Source organism: Ictalurus punctatus, chromosome 25 (assembly GCF_001660625.3).
Source record: "Ictalurus punctatus breed USDA103 chromosome 25, Coco_2.0, whole genome shotgun sequence".
NCBI lineage: Eukaryota > Metazoa > Chordata > Actinopteri > Siluriformes > Ictaluridae > Ictalurus > Ictalurus punctatus.
Genome location: NC_030440.2, coordinates 17,858,479 through 17,878,046, shown reverse-complemented (window position 1 = coordinate 17,878,046; position 19,568 = coordinate 17,858,479). Strand labels below are relative to the sequence as shown.

The following is a 19,568-nucleotide window of genomic DNA, read 5'->3' as shown; positions in this document are numbered from 1 at the left end:
GCCAGCTGTTCAAAATTCATCACAGTGCTTTTTAACTGATCTTGAAGGTTTGTTCAGCTTTGCGCTATTCAAACAAGAGAAAAAAAAAGTCAAATAAAAATGACAGGTAATTATTGACTACGGCAACGCTCAGGACTCGTTCAGCGGGCTGCTGCGTTTCTCACTTATTATCCGGGATATTCCTGTGTGCAGAATTTTTATATTCAACCTGAAACTCAATCCTCTACTTATCCTCCCTTATTAATCTTCAAACAATACATACATAATAAACTATTATTATAAGTTTTGACCATTTCCTAAAGGGTGCCAATAATTCTGGAGTCATCATTATTTGTATTATTGAAACCCTTTAGGGAAAAAAAAAATGGGCAAAAATTATCCTAGAAAATAAACAATACAAACGACATTTTTTTTCTACTCGACTAATTGGAGATTTTTAATTCATTGCTAGCAATAAAGTAACAATTGTATTCATAACGTACAATACTTGCTTTCTAAGGAATTCAAAACCTTAAAATATTTATTCATTTACTGAAACCTGAATAAAAGTCTGAATAAAAATGTTACTATAGTAACCACGCTTTTTGTTCATAACTGTTTAACTGTAATAACTGCGTCTAAGAGTTTGCACGTACAACCATTGGTTCAGGAAGGAGGATGTTGCCCTGGCGACGCCCTCCTTCCTGCCCTGGCTGCACCTCCCCCTAGCATAGCATCTTAGACGTAGCAGTAAGTGTCTGTCTAATGAACGCGTTGAAGTGAATCATCAACGACGGCGTGTGACGGCCGCACGACACAGAACCCCGTCTCCCATCAGCCACTGCACACCACCTGACCACGACACTCACGTCACATGACTTATTTGCGCCTGATTCAGTCTTTAGTCGTTGTGTCGCTATTTGTATCATGTTTATGTTGTCTAGCCTCAATGTTTCTTGTTCTCGTAGTCTTTGGGTTTCTTTATTTCCACTATAAATAAACGTATTCCCGCGCTTGCTTTTGTCTTAAAAGCATCAGCTGATTTAAATAACCAGCAATGCTGACAAACGTTACCATGCGTTCGTATTACAGCAAACCGAGCTAATTAATTCAGTGCTATACGGATTATTGTATATCGATGTATATTAATTAGCTAGCTAGAAATGACTTGAACTTGAATAGTGGATTGATTCCTCTCTCTTTTTTCAATGCTTTACGAGTACCTAATGTTCACTAATTCTTATAGTTCTGTAGTTTAGTTCTTATAGTTCTGTAGTGTACAGGTAGAAAAGCGAGATCTATTCATTACGGACTACCGTAACTGTCACTACTCAGAATTAATAACAGTACGTTTCTTTTATTTATTTATTTTTTGCCCCTACAGCCCATGTTGCGAAGCAGGCCGATGGGTTTTGATTGAGCTCTCAGCGTGAGTCACGGCCCTTTGTACAGAACCGAGTGCATCCGTGTTTTCCTCTGCTTCTTTTCATCTTCTCTTTTTACTGCATTGAATCCTGTAGAGTATTGACCTGAATTCTGTATTTAGCATCTACTGCGGATCCGTAATTTCCTCCCATTTGTTTCTTCATGCAGCCGAGCTGCCGGTCCTGCTCTCCTCAGGAATAAAAAATTGAACTTACTGGTACATTTTGTACGTGGCCTCGGGTGCATGAAACACACACACACAAAAAAAAAAGCCAAACAAAAGCCTGCTGCAAAACAAAACAAATATCTGCTCTCAATATTAATGGTATCGGTGGACGAGAGCAGAATAAACAGTTTGTTTGATGTAGTCCTCGTGCCTTGTTAGACCTGTTACGGTGGTTTCAGGACGTTTAGCTCCTCATAAGCTTGTTTGTATTCTGTATTGTCAGTGTAAATAGTGTGCAAGTGTCTCGGGGGTGGGAAACGAAGCCACCCTGGGAAAACATGTCGGCTCTGTGTGGTGCCGTGTATTATGCAGGTCACAGCAGACTTCATTTCCATTTTCAACACTTTCATGTCTTTCAGAGCTTTTCGCTATTAACGAAAGTGAGACCTGCCAAGCTCGAACCAAGAAATCCGCCGTACATTTCTCCCAAAAAGGGTGCGAGAGACGCAGAGGCAAACAAACCCATAGCTTTGCCATGCAGATGAAAGTAGCGAGGACGGGGAATTTATTTATTCATTTATTTTCCACTCTTTTCTTTCTAGTAAGAATGATACATGTTGGGCTGCAAACCTCAACCAAGTGCTCACTCCGATTACTCAAACCTGTCACCATTTTCCTCCTCGTGAATCGTCGGAGAAAATCCCATTTTGGCAGAAATGAAAAAGGTGAACGGTTACAGTAGATGGCGTAGCTGAAAGGAACAAACCACCTGAATATTGACTCGAACGCGGCGTGAGCTAGGGATGCATCAACACCATTTTGCTCAGACGGAGTATAAGTGCGTGATTCCTTTTTTGTTCTCCGAATCCAAACCTGGCACTGGAATGAGGAACCTACTCCGCATTAACCAATCAGGGAACATTTTATTCAGCTCTGTTTATGCGGGTTGCGTCCGTGTGCTTAGCCATGAACTCCTCGTGCTAGGCTTCACCTTAGCAGAACGGCACTTGCGCTCATTTTGGCGTCCAGTTTACTGTCATTTCCTGTTACCTGTCGGTTGGTATCGCAGCATGTTTTACGAGTAAACGAGCATGATATTGGACCCATACCAGTATCACTAGCAATCTAGGACCCGGTGATGGAAAATCCTCCAAATACACCGTTTATTTTCCACGTCTTCATTTCTCAGATGCTTTTATTCCAAGCCAGCGACTAGCAAGGCAGTTTCACATTAAACATCTCGCTCCAGGGCCCAACGGCGGCTCAGTGCTGGGATTTGAACAAGTACAGAACCTTAACAACGCCGGGTTCATTATAAAAAATTTAAAAAAGTACTGCTTCTTACCATTGATTTAGTCATGAGACACTTCTGGGAACCAGATATTGAGCACTACGGTACAATTAGATGTGTGTTTTGTGTATAAAGCCATCTATTAACAAGTCTAAGAGAGCTGTGTGTGCCCGTGTGCCGTTATTAATTAATAATGAACAAGCTGTAACTGGTTCTGCTGAGAGCTTTTATACCACCACTGATTAAGATGTGTACGGTGGTTAAAGCGCTCGTTGCCGTTCGGGACATTTGCGTCTTCACCCCGTGATCGATCTGTCGTGGAAAGGTTTCATTCCTAGAATTTTCCCGCATACGTGCGGAGCATGAAGAGCGTACGGAGGAGTTTTATAGTCTGTGTGAGGACGTGTCTGATTACTTCACACTTACAGGACAAATTACACAACTTGTGGGCATTTTCTTATTCTCTTCTCGTTTTCAGAACTCAATAACAGACTTCATTACATGAAGACGTAAAACACTGGAAATACCGCGTTCGGCTAAACGCCGAGTTCCTCAAAAGGTTTTCACAAATGCTTCCGCGCTGCTGTTATGGAAGAAATGAACGCGAAATCAAGCAAGCGGCGGGATATTCGGATATTACCGCCAATTTTTTCGCGGGTTTCCGGGCCAAGACGCGTCACCTGACGTCATCGCGACACGCGTCTAGCCAAAGCCTCCTTCGATTCACGTGCATCGAACGTGAGTACGGCGTCACCAACAAACAGCACCGCGAAAGAGCGCGCGAAACTATTTCGAATTTCGCAGCTTTCCGCAGAAAAACCGCAAAAGAGCGCAAGTTGCATCGTAACCTTTTTGGCCGCAAGCAATAAAAAAAACTCTGAAATCCTGTACGGACTGTAAATAGCAGAGAGATGATCACGTTGAATACTTTCTCTCCCAGTTAACACGAGTTTTACCTCCCATGCGTTTGTGAAACTCAGCCCTGACAGTGTCTCCTTTTCCCAGGGAGTCCTACACGCTTCATTTTCGGCCCAATTAACATGAAATCTCTATTTATTATTATTATTATCATTATTATTATTATTATTATTATTATTATTATTAGTTACATTTTTGAGATTTGTATTTATTGTACTTGTTTTCTTTTCTGTTATTATCTCAAAATAGTAACGCATAACTTCGAATGATATGTTTTCAAAGGTCGATATTAAACCTAGAACATTAAATAGAACATTGGCAAAAAATCTAAATCTGTTAAACACACCCCACGTGTAGACTCTTCCGGGAACGACGACACACGGCCGCTTCCTGGAGTCACAGAGGAAGAAGTCTAACCTAGTTAAAGGTGGTGAGAAAAGATTCGTTTTTAAGAAGATCGGCTACGGCTCTGAGCATTAAGGCGTCGTGTAGTCGTGACAAACAGCTCATGACTCATCCCAGTCCATCACTCCGCTGTCAATCAACCGGCGGAATTTTATCGGCGTTTCCTGTTTTGAAACAGTCGTCGAGAAATCTATGATTTGGACAATGAATAATTTAACACGAGACTGTCGATAGCTCTCCTGTCTCTCTCTCTCTCTCTCTCTCTCTCTCACGCTGCAGAACACTGGAGCAGGAAAAAGTGTCAAGAAATGCTTTCACTGCTCATTGATTACGACGCTTCATTAGTGCTGCAGAGAGGCAAGCACAGCTCACAGCGCAACCGCCTGCAGAATTCCAATGCACGGACGCCTGAGTCTGATCTCTGGGCGTAGAATCTGACGCCCATGTGAATCTGATATCCCTCAGGGTTAGGCTGTCAGTCCAGGAACGTTTCTGAGACGGTGAATGAGCTCTTTTAAACCCCGTTAAATGAATCGGCGTCCGCTGATTTATTCATTTTTACTTCAGTTTTGCCGTTCTGAAGTTTAGAACAATAGTTGGTAGGATGTCGTCCATCAGAGTGGAGATTTCACGAACAATCCCATCAAATTATTGTCTAAAACGAGGCGTGAAAGCAAGGCAGGCACGTATAACACGCCCAGTCATGCTGCTACAGGAAAATAATCAACTGGAGCTACTGTTCCCACAGTGATTACTTTCCCATGACAGCATCTGCCTGAGCGTTTTATTCCTCTTGTACCACTTCAGTGTGCCCATGTGGTACTTTCTATCCATTTATAGTTACGTCTAACGTTTAAAGATAGTTCTCACTCGCATTAGAGCAGCTATAAACAGTCAGTCACTCACCACGACAGTGGGTTTGTTTCTGTATTGAAGTTAATTAGTCACGTCCGTCACGAGGAATCATAAAGCGTAAAACTCGTCTGTCCCGAAGACGGCGGAAAACTTCAAGCTACAGCTCCATCTCCGATTGTTACAAAGCGGAGACTCCTTCCAACAATCGACACGGTCGAAGTCGTACAAAGAGATACGAAGGACACGTCAAGGTTAGAGTTATTCGTGTAGTTAGGTTGGCGTCGGGGGCGGAGTTAGGGGTGTGGTTAGTGTCCGTTCCTTTCTTTTTCTACGACGTCTTTCACGTGAAATGAAACCAAAACTCACTGGCATCACCCTCGCTTGTTTAAATGTCTACGGATTTCTCAAGAGGGAAAGAGGTCAGCGTTTCTGGTGTTTAATCATAACCCCGTGGAACTCGGACGCCTGCATGCTGTCAAACCGGGATTTTTTTGTACGAGTTACGACATGGAAAAGTTACAGAGGTGAAGTCATGGTTATGGGTGGGGTTAAGAGTCCGTACGTTTCCTTTACAAATGACGTCATAGAGTCAAAAGTTTGAACGCGTAAAGATGTCTCACGAGATCAGGATGAAAAGACCATACGGTCTGAACTCGGAGCATGACTTCAGTCTTCAGACCCGGTGTCTCCTAAATCATCCATCCTTCCATCCATTTTCTGTACCACTTATCCTACACAGGGTCGGGGGAGCCTGGAGCCTATCCCAGGGAGCGCAGGGGGCACCCTGATCGGAGTACCGACCCATCGCAGGGCGCAATCACATACCCACCGAACAATTTAGAAACGCCAATCAGTTCATGACACGTCTTTGGACTGGAGGAGGAAACCGGAGTACCCGGAGGAAACCCTCGCAACCTCCACGCACACGGGGCGAAGGCGGGATTCGAACCACCAACCCCGGAAGTGTTCCGCCTCTATTTTTCCGCATTCTTCTGTTTTTCAAAAGATAGATTTCCCTGGCTGAAAGGTTGTCATATTCGAACCCTGGACTATTTCTCTCTGTTTCAATGGCTTCCTCGCGGTTTACACTCTAACACCAGGAACATGTCGGAGAAATGTCATATCACACGTCACACTGACTTCAGCTTATTATTTCAATTCAGTCAAACACTCCGTATAAACCTTTCCCTCTCGCTCACCCTCACACACACACACACACACACACACACGGCAGAGTGTCTAATCAAGCAAAAAACACTTTGTCAGGTCGGAGACACGAGCAGAATGGAAAGACATGGTGTAGTTGTTTAGTCACGCAGTTGTGCAGTTGTGTGCCTGCAGCCACGCATCAGTGAGCCCGTGGACACGTCAGGAGTGCGGTTTTAATGGTCCGGGCGCAGTAATCGTCCCTCAGCCCACACACATAACATCACACACTGTCATTTCTGACCTCTCTTCACTCATAGATGCTGTCTGGTAGGAACATCTCAGAGAATTATATGCGCCGCATGTCCGATCTACACAAAAGAATCTAAACTGATTTACAGGAGAGGGGAGAACTTGTGTACAGTATCCCAGCACACACACACACACACACACACACACACACACACACAGTGTTGAACTGAATTGATGTATGAAGTGATGACACTTCCACGGCTGATACACGGACATAAATAACACTTTATGATGAAGTCAGTTCATCTTAAATTGATCTACATCTTAATCCTTGTGGATTTGGTTCTACATCCGGGTTATTAAACGGATTCAGGTACTAAATGACCCTTGGACAAGATTCCCTGCGTGTGTAAATATCTACACCATCACACACATATGTTTATTTCAGTTTATTCCCGGAGTTATTTCCAGCACGCGCCTCTACAGCACTTAATCAGGCACGATTAAAAGCAACAGATCGCCATTAATAATTCAATAAATAAGTAAATAAAGAAATAAACACTGGTCCAAAGTGAAAACACCTCACCCTGCGACTCGGATCATCCCCGCGCGGATGAACAGCTCCATCACATTCACTGAACATTTCTGCTGATCAGAGATGGGATTATTTCCTCTCCGGGTAAAAATAAAAAAACAAGAGCATTATAAGCGGTAGATCAACATATGGGTGCAAATGTGTGTGTCCGTGTGTGTGTGTGTGTGTGTGTGTGTGTGTGTGTTCAGTCTTCTGCAGGAGACACTCAGGAGACACTCATCTGTTCTCCTCTCAGTGCGGTGTGCGTGTGTGTGCGTGCGCGCGTGTGTGTGTGTCACACTCAAGCGCCGCTCTCTCTCTCGCACACACACACGCACACGCGCGCGCGCGCACTCAGGCACCCAGCAGCTCGGTTAATAGCCCATGATCAGACAGCGCGCGCGCGCGTGTGTGTGTGTGTGTGTGTGTGTGTGTGTGTGTGTGTACGGCTCATTGGAGGATCGGACCTCATCAGAATATATGATTTCGCCTGGTACACACTCAGGAAAGATCCGATCAGACCGGATCAGATCAGACTGGAGAGATAAAGGGATAAAAGATAGACCTGGTGTCCACACTGCACTCTGAGAGAATGAAGAAATGTCAAGAGCTATTAAAAGTTCTGAATTGTTACTGTAACGGCGAGGGGCGTTGATTTAACGCGCGCGCGCGTGTGTGTGTGTGTGTGTGTGGGAGAGTGTATCAGGTGCATTCCAAACAACGATTAATGATTCATCTCCGAGTTGTGCATAACGAATACGAAATGTGATGAAAGAAAAAGACAGAAAGAAAGAAAGAAGCACAGAAAGAGCGTTTAGTGTCAAAGAAGGAAGGAAAGAAGGAAGGAAAGAAGGAAGGAAGGGGAAAAGTAGGAAGGAAAGAAAGGGTTGAATGGAAGAAAAAAGGAGGGAAAAGAAGCACAGTAAGAAAGAGTAGTATCAAAGAAAAAAAGGAAAGAAAGAAAGCAGGATGGGAAGAAAAACAAAAAGAAAGGAGGAAAGAAAGTGTAGAATCAAATAAGGAAAGAAAGAAAGAAAGAAAGAGAAGAACAAGAACTAATTAGAAATTTATATATATATATATATTCCTCTTATTAATGAATTTATTCTGAATGAAATGGTGTTGTATTGCTGTGTTATCAGAGTAAAGTAGCCCTGCATCTTTGAACATATTTGTGAGTCAGTTTGTTTGTGAGTCAGTTTATTTGTGAGTCAGTTTGTTTGTGAGTCAGTTTATTTGTGAATCAGTTTATTGGTGAGTCAGTTTATTTGTGAGTCAGTTTATTTCTGAGTCAGTTTATTTCTGAGTCAGTTCATTTGTGAGTCAGTTTATTTGTGAGAGTTTATTTGTGAGTCAGAGGTGAGTTAGTTTATTTGTCAGTTTGATTATTTCTGAGTCAGTTTATTTGTGAGTCAGTTTATTTGTGAGTCAGTTTATTTGTGAGTCAGTTTATTTGTGAGTCAGAGGTGAGTCAGTTTATTTGTGAGTCAGTTTGTTTGTGAGTCAGTTTGTGAGTGTGATTATTTGTGAGTCAGTTTATTTGTGAGTCAGTTTGTTTGTGAGTCAGAGGTGAGTCAGTTTATTTGTGAGTCAGTTTATTTGTCAGTCAGTTTATTTGTGAGTCAGAGGTGAGTCAGTTTATTTGTGAGTCAGTTTATTTGTGAGTCAGTTTGTTTGTGAGTCAGTTTGTTTGTGAGTGTGATTATTTGTGAGTCAGTTTATTTGTGAGTCAGTTTGTTTGTGAGTCAGAGGTGAGTCAGTTTATTTGTGAGTCAGTTTATTTGTGAGTCTGTGTATTTGTGAGTCAGTTTATTTGTGAGTCAGTTTATTTGTGAGTCTGTGTATTTGTGAGTCAGTTTATTTGTGAGTCTGTGTATTTGTGAGTCAGTTTATTTGTGAGTCTGTGTATTTGTGAGTCAGTTTATTTCTGAGTCTGTGTATTTGTGAGTCTGTGTATTTGAGAGTTAGTATATTTGATTTGATGAGATGTTTTGGTTTCAGGCAGGAAGGCACAGGCCGACGTCACCATCACGACTGCGCTGTGCTGTGAGTCATGCCATAACACAAACACTGAGAAGGACGTCACCCATATTAAACATTTCTAAATGTTAAAAGCTTTTCTCAGAGTAAAAAGTCTTCTCTAAAGTGAACTCATGGAGTAAAGGCTGCGTCAGTTTAGCCGTCCTGCTCTCACACTACTGTACAGCAAATGACCAAGTGACTCAAACGCTGCAGTCTGAAAGATGTCGCAGCTCTCCGACTCATTTTTCATCATGACTGGACGATGGGAAAAGCACGGATGAAAGCAAAGTGTCTCCAGCAGAGCGTATAATAACCTGGGAGAGGAACACATTACCAGACTGACTGTCACTTTTAGTGAGGTCTCTTGGTTGAAATGAGAGGAGTCCCAGCATACTGACCTGAGGGACATCCAAAATACAAGAGAAAGAAAGAAGTCAATAGAGAGAATTAGAAAAGGAAAGAGAACAGATACAGAAACAAACAAACAAACAAAGAAATAAAGAAAGTGTTGGATCAAAGAAAAGAAAGAAAGAAAGAAATGGGATTGTAGCAGAGGAACTCCAGCATATAGTAAAACTCCTTTGACCGGTTAACTAGCTGTTTGACTGGGTAAAGAGGGGATTAGTCACAGAACCGAACAGGGGACCAAGGGTGACCGTTAACATGATGCCACCACCACCACCATGCTTCACAGGTTTCTTTTGCACACCGTGAGTACAGGTAGAGAGATGAAAGCCACACAAAACAAGGTAGGAGATAAAGAGAGACGTCAGTGGCACAACTCAGATCCTTTAGCTTACATCCTCCAGCAGGACACACAAGCTCGTCTTTACACTCCAATCCGTCCATCGAAGATGTTGCTCTCAGACTACAAGCAGCAGTTCACTTTCAGGTGTTCCCTTTTGTTTCTAAAATCCTCTAATATTATCTCACTTAGAGCGCTCGAGCCTCTGAGATACAGTAGGGGGCCAACAGTACCTTCAGGCTCGACTCTTTTGTTCGTGCTGAAATGACTTCACTCCTTCTTGCTACAGAACATTAAGGCTGTAAATGAATATCTTCTAGGCATAGTTCTCTCCTGTTTATCTGGGAATACGGATCAGGCCCTTAATGCTAATTTCATGAGGCAAGCTAAGTTACTTGCGCGCTCCCACCAAGTCAGAAAGAATTTAGCACCGATAAAGTCCTGTAATGGAAACACTGGAGTGATGAATTAAAATGCCCAACATTTAAAACGGCTGTGATTAACTAAGAACTGTATGGAGGAAAGAAAAACAACAACAAGTCTGATATCTTACAGCTGGTGTTTGTAACGCTACACGGCATATACATAAGCGTACGGGATGGAGTATTTAGCCTCAGGATGGAGGTAGTGGAACAGAACCAGCAGGTTGAACATTACGAAGGGAAAAGTTGGTCATAAATGTTTCCACTACAGAGCAGCAAATAATAAAAGAGCAAGCCCATTTGTGTGGGGTCAACCATATGGCATGTACCATTACCTCAGAGCCTCCACAGTGCACAGCCAAGACAAATAGGCGTTTTAGTAGGAAATCGGTGGACGGCATTTGCGGTCAATCCCTACGGCAAACAAGACGTGCTCTAGGTGTTAGTTAAAGTTTTGTTTGGAAAGCGTTTACTCAGAAGAATAAAAGCCGGGTATATCCATCCAGACCTTCCAGCCTACAGAGTCCATTTTACTTCCACCTTTCCAAAATGTTTCATCATCAGAAATAAGACGCCGCAAACAAGCCGTCCACAAAGTCTGAGTATTTAAAGTGAGTAAACACCATAAACATCCATAAACAGCACCCCGTGGATTAAGGAAGTGTTTTGAAGCCGTCATGCCACAAAGTGGGTTTTTTTTTTCTTCCTCCTGCATATCTCTCATTTCCAGCTGTCTGTTTCTCTCAGACCTCTGGCCATAATGTGCTCTGATTTACTCGCAAACCTGCAATGCAGTCAGAGCTGCAACTTCGAGGCCTCGATTACTCAGAATGGAACACTGTTTATGAGAACTTTTAGTCATTATGTGGAAAAAAAGGTTATTTTAAGACTTTCCTCACGGATAACAAACCATTTATAGTATCGTTTATGTGGAAAATAAAACACCGACCTCGTTTCTTCTCAAGCAGTCCGACAGAACTTGAGGAAGTTCTTCAAATTCCACAAATAAAATGTTGTCCTTGTAAATCTAAATGGCGTTCGTTTAGCATTATCATTATAGACATCTGTTGTAACCAGGATTAGACCTGGAGAGATGTTCATGTGAGAGGTTAAACGCTGTGGAAAGTTTGAAGACACAATCAAATGGATATTGATGTCTTTTAGAACCCTAAACTGTCCAAAGAACCCCTGGAGAACACTTTTTTTTTTTTTTTTATAAGAGGCAAGAGGCTATCACTAAATATACAGTAGATACTACTACATTCTTTCAGTCGTCCCTTTGTGGGAACCTTTAGAGGTTCCACGTAGAACCCTACAACAGAGAGTTCCCAATCGTGAAGTGCTTTAAGTACTACCCTTTTTGGAAGCTGAGTACCCTAAACGAAAGAATTGAAAGAACCCTTGGGGGACACTTTTTTTTTCCCTAAGAGGTTACCACCAAATATATCTATTACTATCGAAGGGTTCTTCAACTGTCACTGAACCATTACAGGGTCTATGTAGAACCCTAAAACAGACTGCATCCTAATCATTAAGAGTTCCAAGTAAAACCCTTTTTTGGAGGAACCGTGAACTATCCAACGAACCCTTTGGAGAACACCTGTAGAATACCTTTTTCTAAATCGTTATCACTCAATACAGTATATTCTGTATAATATCGCACTCTTTTGGTCATTGATATAGGGGAACTTTTAAAAGGTCTAAGAAGAACCCTGTAACAAGATTTTCAATATCAGAAAGGGTTCCTATTCGAACCATTTTTGGATGCTACCCTAAGCTATCAATGGCTATCATCATGTATATATTATACCAGCAAAGGGTTCTTCAGCTGTCCCTCTTATGGGAACCTTTAAAGCTTCTATGTCAAACCCTACAACAGAGTATTTCAAATCAGCAAGGCTTCCAAGTAGAAGCTTTTTTGGAACCCTTAATTATCCAAAGAACCTTCTGAAAACCCTGTTTTTTATACTCTAACATTAAAATGATGCTCCTTGTAAAAATGCATCACGCACCTATAAAACATTCAAAGCCAGAACCTAGTTCAGGAACCTTCGTTTCTCGTCCTGCAGGTGACCACACTGATGATGATGATGATGATGATGATGACGATGATGAGACAGGAACGCGATGTTCTCCAGCTGCAGATCAAGGCGTCCTCCGTGTGTGAGGTGACACGTCGTACATGCTTGAAGGCAGACAGTGTCATGGAGGTTCCTGTAAAAGACCCACTTTGCTCCTGCACACTCACCCCATTAAGCATTACATCTTCTTTATACGGTGCAGGGACACGGCAGCACTCGCGCTCCGATCTCACACACTCGTCTCCCAGCAGGGCGCCGGAGTTTCTCCGTGCTCTTCCAATGAAAAGCACTTCTAGTTTGTCCTGATAGTCTATTATATACCGATGGTACACGTTCAGCATCTGGAAGAAAAGAAAAGGTCCGCATGCTTGAAATTTTGCACATGTAAGAATTTCTTTATATGAATTGGTTGGTCGTGTGATTTAATTGTGACCAGAGAAGCAGTGATATAGAGTCTGGATAAAAATGTAAATGTGAACCTGCTTGAGTGTTTGATAGAAAAGTCCAAAAATGCTCTGATTTGTGTTTGTAGCAGCGGGGGAGGGGGCGTGGTCAAGGTCTCAAGGTCGAGCTGTGGATGGACAGGAATCGGGTCGAACCAGCATGTCCACCTGTGGGTAATCTCGGTGAGGTTACTTATATGTTGTTTGTTTGCTTTTTTAGAGAGAATGCTGCGAACTGGACAGAGAGAGAGAGAGAGAGAGAGAGAGAGAGAGAGAGAGAGAGAGAGAGAGAGAGAGAGAGAGCTGAGCTGAACCGAACTGAACTCTGTGTGTTTATGTTTGGGCATGTGTGTCCGTGAGTGATAATAAAAATAAAAGAAGCACAAAGCTTTGTAAAAAAAAATAAAATAAAATAAAAAGTCGCCTGTCTCCCGAGTTCTCCTCCCCACCCACACACGCCGGGGTTCTACACAATTCTGTATATTTCATTTTTTGGTGGAAAATAAATCGAATGAATTCTCCATGTCTTTAGCACAGCTCGGGTTTATATCCTCATGTACACTCGTCATTACTGTCACACAGTGACCTGACGCATACACTAATTTCTGTTCCTCAAAGCGCTTAGTGCTCAGCCATTATACTTTCTGCTGATTATTCCATTACGGTCAGAAGACAATTAGGCTGCTTTCTACGCTGAAATGGTCTTATAATTACACGCCAACTTAATGAGCCATATACACACACCCATATACACACCCCAAAACAAAGCGAATAAATGAAATAGGGCTTAGAGAGTAATAACAGAAGGAGGGAAATGTGTCCGAGTCTCCGTGTGAGGTTTGTGGAGCTCTGACTCACGACGCGCAGGGATAAAAAGTCATCTCAGGAGCTCGAAATATTGACAGGAGTATAGTAATGCGTCCTTACTGGCGTGGATCTGGACAGGATATTGAGGTCAGAGGTCAGTGTCAATATTCCCACAGTCATGCATTGTGTGCAGCGCTGTTAGGGAATATCTTTGGGAGCCCTGAGTGATAACTAAGTCCCACCACGCTGTTATTTATTATTTTTACATAAAGGAATGAAGAGAAATAACACTTTACTGTCTTGGAGGAAGGAAACACAGTTTAATATAGAAATAAAATAAAAAACTGAACTAGATATTGGCTACGTCTGGAGCTACTCCAGCTCCGATTCTGTCCGAGCCACATCAGCATTGCTGTGAGACCCTGAAGTGTATATTTATTAGAATTTAACATATTCTATCAACTAACACCAATAATCCAGGCTCTGAAAGGATCTTTCTAGAAAAAGTAAGGCTTATAAAATGTATTAAAGTGTATGTACTGTTAGTTAAACGTTTGTTACACTGATTATAATTAAAGTGTGTAAGGAAAGCATGCTTTCTTTAATCCGTTTTACTGGATAGCCGCTGCTGTGAAGAGAAGCAGGATGAGCCGAATGATGTATTGTTCCTGTTTCTGTTAGAAGGCTACTCGCCAGATACCTACACTGTAAGCCCAGAGATATGGAGGTGAGGGCCGGTGAAGTAGCTGCAGGAGAATACCACATATGAACAGTAGATCAGGAATGATATATAATCATTAATTATATATTTAAACTGATCACTTATCACCACTGCTCCCAGCAACCAATCAATCACTTATCATTATTATTCCCAACAGCCAATCACTAATCATCATTGTTTCCAACAACCAATCACTGATCACCATTATTCCCAAAGACCAATCACTGATCACTATTGTTCCCAAAGACCAATCACTGATCACCATTATTCCCAAAGACCAATCACTGATCACCATTGTTCCCAAAGACCAATCACTGATCACCATTATTCCCAAAGACCAATCACTGATCACCATTGTTCCCAAAGACCAATCACTGATCACTATTGTTCCCAAAGACCAATCACTGATCACTATTGTTCCCAAAGACCAATCACTGATCACCATTATTCCCAACAAACAATCACTGATCACCATTATTCCTAATGACCAATCACTGATCACCATTATTCCTAACAACCAATCACTGATCACCATTATTCCCAACAAACAATCACTGATCACCATTATTCCTAATGACCAATCACTGATCACCATTATTCCTAACGACCAATCACTGATCACCATTATTCCTAACGACCAATCATTGATCACCATTATTCCTAACAACCAATCACTGATCACCATTATTCCTAACGACCAATCACTGATCACCATTATTCCCAACAAACAATCACTGATCACCATTATTCCTAATGACCAATCACTGATCACCATTATTCCTAACAACCAATCACTGATCACCATTATTCCCAACAAACAATCACTGATCACCATTATTCCTAACGACCAATCACTGATCACCATTATTCCAACAACCAATCATTGATCACCATTATTCCAACAACCAATCATTGATCACCTGTTGAAATACAAATGATGCTTCGGTGAAGATGAAAATTAGTCTGAATCACCTGGACTAGACTTTTTGAGCATGCACTTGCTACTTTCCCCTTAAAAGAGTCAGCACAAGATCCTGCACAAAATTAGCAATAACAAGTTCTTTTTGGTGAACAGATGTGCAGTTCATATACTGTTCTTGTCCATTATGTTTGACCAATCCATGAGCTGCACTGTTTCTAGCTCCGCCCACATTACCCTATTCGGTTCTATTGGTACTCTGTTAAAAGGAAAGCAAGCTCACAGGTATTTAGGTATGACTCACTCAGTAATGGAAATAATATAATGAGTTTTTTTATTTATTTATTTTTTTTTAAAGGTGTGAAAGCACTAATAAGCATCCTAGATTCTAGTTGCTTTTGTCCTTTAGTGCTTTCTGGCTTTGATGTTGTCCCTGTTTTCTGGACTTCATTACGCATTCGACCCAGATGACCCTGCCTGCTTGTGTTTGACCCCAGCTGTGGTATCTGAAATAAAATCAATGAGCCGTCTGCTTCCTGCCTCTCAGCGTCCATCGTAACTCATTTCTCATTATTTTCTGCGTGAAGTATGTGAGAGAGCACGATACACGTTCACACCGAAGCAAGGCTTTCAGGTTCTAATTGGCCACTATTGGCGGACATTTTGTCCGATATAAATCATGTTATGTATTAGTGTGTGTTAGTCGCGTCACAGGAAATTAAAACACATATGTCAGTAAAGTAAATTCTTTGCGGATCGAAGCTGGTTAAATGTTTATACACTGACCTGATCAATTCTGGATTCTGATTGGTCATAAGCTGGTCAGAAAGCTCTGGCAGCTCTGGTAGCAGATCACAGGTTTATATTATTCATTCTTATACGTATATCGTTTCTATAGTAACAGCTCGTTCTCTGGGACTTATGTCGGACGCTCTACATGGACAGACTAAAAAAAAAGTGTGTTATCGTTGATGTAGTGAAGTTTTCTCCTTCTGTGGAGATGCTTATTTTACATATATGGAAGTGTCAGAGAGGTAAAGCTGTAACTTTGAGTTTTAAGCAAATCGCTGTGGTGTATAAAGGAATAAAACACTTCATGGAAAATAATCGACTTCAGGGTGGGAACAGGAGCTCCCATTCCTCACCCCACCCCATCGCTGGTTATTTACCATCCGTGTCAAATCTTCCGCACACATCTCGGTCAGAAGACGGCTTCGCTTTACTCACTTCTCTCACTGATCGTTTTTCTGACTCGTGTCCACGCTATTGGTGAAACGGATGAAATCCAACAGTCTGAGCTTGCTTCCTTAAGCTTTTTGTACTTCCCAAATAAACTATTAAGCGCACCGTGATGTGCAGCGGTTTATACGCGTACTGTATTTACTGAGAATCTGAAGCTCTCCAAAGAGGAATGAACAGAACGGGGGGGGGGATTGGGGCAGCAATATAAACGCGCATTAAACATTTTAAATTGGTGACAGCAAAGAAAGACCCGAAAAAGTGTCCTAAAAGCAGAGTAATTAAAAAAAAAAACCAATTCTTTTGTTGCCTTGAGCATTTTTTAATTTATTTTCAGTTTTCCAGACAGTACACGGTGTTCCTCATGCAGCCATTAACACATTAGGTGCGTTATGCTGTCTGCTCGTCTGGTCTCATCCTTTTCTGCTGTATTTATAATCCGGCCTCACTATTTCTTGCTGCGTGTATGTTTTCCCCTTGACAATCTGGTAAACGCGAACGAAAACGACGTGAACTAATCGAATAATAAGTAATAAGTTAAAACCAGCAGCTCGCTTCATGTCCTTAAAGGTCCGCTCGTTAAAGATGAATGATCGACACGTGCGTGTCGTGCTGTTATAGTAAAATAATCAGCGACAGAGCGGTGGGATGACGCGGAGTCAGTGTTTCCAGAACAGGCACCCTGAAGTGTTTTCCTCCTCTTACACGACGCTGATTAAAGAACGATGTCATGCATTTTATCCATTCATAGTTGCTTTTCATATGTAAGAAGAGCGAGTCCGGTCCCGTGTTCCGACTCGTATTATATTCGCTCTCTTTCTCCTCTCTTTCGCTCGAAGTTATTAACACCACAACGTCCACCATAAACTCGTCTGTCCTGAAGGAGTCTTTAAAGTGGGAAAGTTCAAGTTAGAGCTTCACCCCGATGCTTATTTAAGTTCAGGAAATAATGCCGGGATGGGTGTGCAGGTATTCCTAATAAAAATGCTCGGGAAGTTGTAAGAGTCGTTATCGAGAACGTCCGGCCTTACGAAGGTCTCACGATCCATCGTTTGCTCTGTGCGAATCCGGCGCTGAGTAATCTCACAGATGAAGAGAAGCGGTCGGATCCATTCAGTTGAAGCTGTATCTCATTAATTTGACCGATGATGAGGCTCCTCGTTATAAACGCCTACATCATTCTCTAGCTGCATAAGCTTTGACGTTCCATTTTCTGCAAACTGCTTTACGATGAAAAAGAAAAGAATAAGTCACGGCGGGATATTATTTAAACCACATTCTCCGTGCTCACGGGCGAGCCTCTGGCACGCGGCGGACGCACGTCCTGTCCGTTTCGTTCCGGTTTTACGGTCTGAAGATCGCTCACTTCATTGAAACTAAATCAAACGTGAGATTGAAACGAACAACCCACATTTATCTTGTTAATGTCCTCGTCAAATCAACGGCTCGTTTGCTCGGCCCGCCGATCCGGAATGTACTTTATATGACACTTCAGCTCGTGGTGGTCCAAATGTGTACCGTAAGTGGGCTTTTTTGGTGATCCGTTAAAAACAACATTGGGAATGTGGGAATAGTATCCAGCTATTCGGAAAATCCACGAGACACGACGGTGAATGCTAATGCTAAGAGTGTCGTCATTTAGCTCGAGTGTGCCCTTGAGGGAGCTCAAATGTGCTCTTCTATGAATTCAATTAAATATCTAACCCCTCGGGTGGGTCCGGAGCATCTAGCTCTAACAGTTATAGGTGAATGTGATCTAAATATTCTATAAATATGCTCTTCTTTTTTTTTTTTTTTTAATGTACTTTAATGTTTTTTAACAAGACAGTCCCGTGTTGATTTTTTTTTATTTTTATGTTTTTTGAGCATTTCTCAGCATTGTGTGGTATTTTTTCTTTTAGCATTGCAAGGTGGTCGCAAATGCTTGGCCTTGTGTTTTTGCACCTAGTGGTCAAAAATGGGAACTGCAACAAGCGCTAATAGATTCCCACTGAGGCGGGAACCACACTGTCCCGTGATCAATCCATGAGCATTTTCATTAGAGCTCTGAGTGGGCGTGTCTTTAAGACCAGATATAGCAGTGTGGTGTGTCTTTAAGTCCATACATAGAAATGAAAGCAGCTTGTGTAGTCGGGTCAATAATAATATAAACAGGAATGTGGACGTTGGTTTTTACTGAACTACATTATTTACGTTTGCGGCTCAGCTAACCTTCTAACATGCAGAGAATAAAAATATGCTAAAGGTGAGCTAGTCAGTTAGCATAATTAGTCATGCATGATGTAATTACGGCTGCTTGTTCTGTCTTCTCCTTCCTTCTGTAAAGAGAACTTGTGAAACAGCATAAGAAGAAAATGCTTTGTGAAAGAAGTGCCAGTGATGCCTTGTGTGTGTGTGTGTGTGTGTGTGTGTGTGTGTGTGTGTGTGGTGTGTGTGTGTGCATCATTGATATATTGGTGTTTGTAGTGTTTGGGCAGATTGTAACAGTGTTGACCTTAAAATGACAGCAGGCTTCTCATGAAGCTTTAAAGGTCTCCAATTCTGCCTCCTTCCTCTCGACAGCTCACAGAACACCGCCTACTCACAAAACTTCTTCACCCGATGTAATTTTCCCGAGCTATTACATTCCGGAAGTCTGAAAAAGCAGGGCCAAAAATAGTCCCTCAATTTCCATGAGTTCCACAACAAGTGGAGGAGAATGAGATTCGGGATGAATTGAAAAGTGAAGAACACTGGCTTATATTACTGCCTAAGTATGTGTGTGTGTGTGTGTGTGTGTGTGTGTGTGTGTGTGTGTGTGTAATGATAAACCTCTCTATATGAGAATGTCAATAGCTGTAATTAAGTTTGTCTTCAAATATTTAATAAATTATTTATATCTGAGAAGGCGTGTATCAGAGTGGGTGTGGCTTAAATGCCAAATATGGAAATGTAGGCGTGTCCTCGACTCATATATAAAAATAAGTGGACCTCTGAGTGGGTGTGCCTTTAAGACCAAATATAGCAACGTGGGTGTGTCTTTCAAGTCCATACATGGAAATGAGAGCAGCTCTGAGTGGGTGTGCTTTTAGGAGCATATATGGGGATGTGGGCGTGTCTTTGAGCCCATATATGGAAATAAATGTACCGCTGAGTACGAGTATGAAGGTGTCTTTGAG

General features: G+C 42.0%; 1 protein-coding gene across 1 annotated transcript in view; it reads right to left on the bottom strand.

Annotated features, from left to right (window-relative positions):
• The window catches only part of syndig1l (synapse differentiation inducing 1-like), a 33,011-nt gene extending 25,720 nt beyond the window's left edge, over positions 1-7,291 (bottom strand). Inside the window, exon 1 of the mRNA XM_017455487.3 lies at positions 7,024-7,291. The gene's annotated coding sequence lies outside the window, so the exon portion shown is untranslated. The remainder of the gene's footprint in view (positions 1-7,023) is intronic.
• Between the last annotated feature and the right edge of the window lie 12,277 nt (positions 7,292-19,568).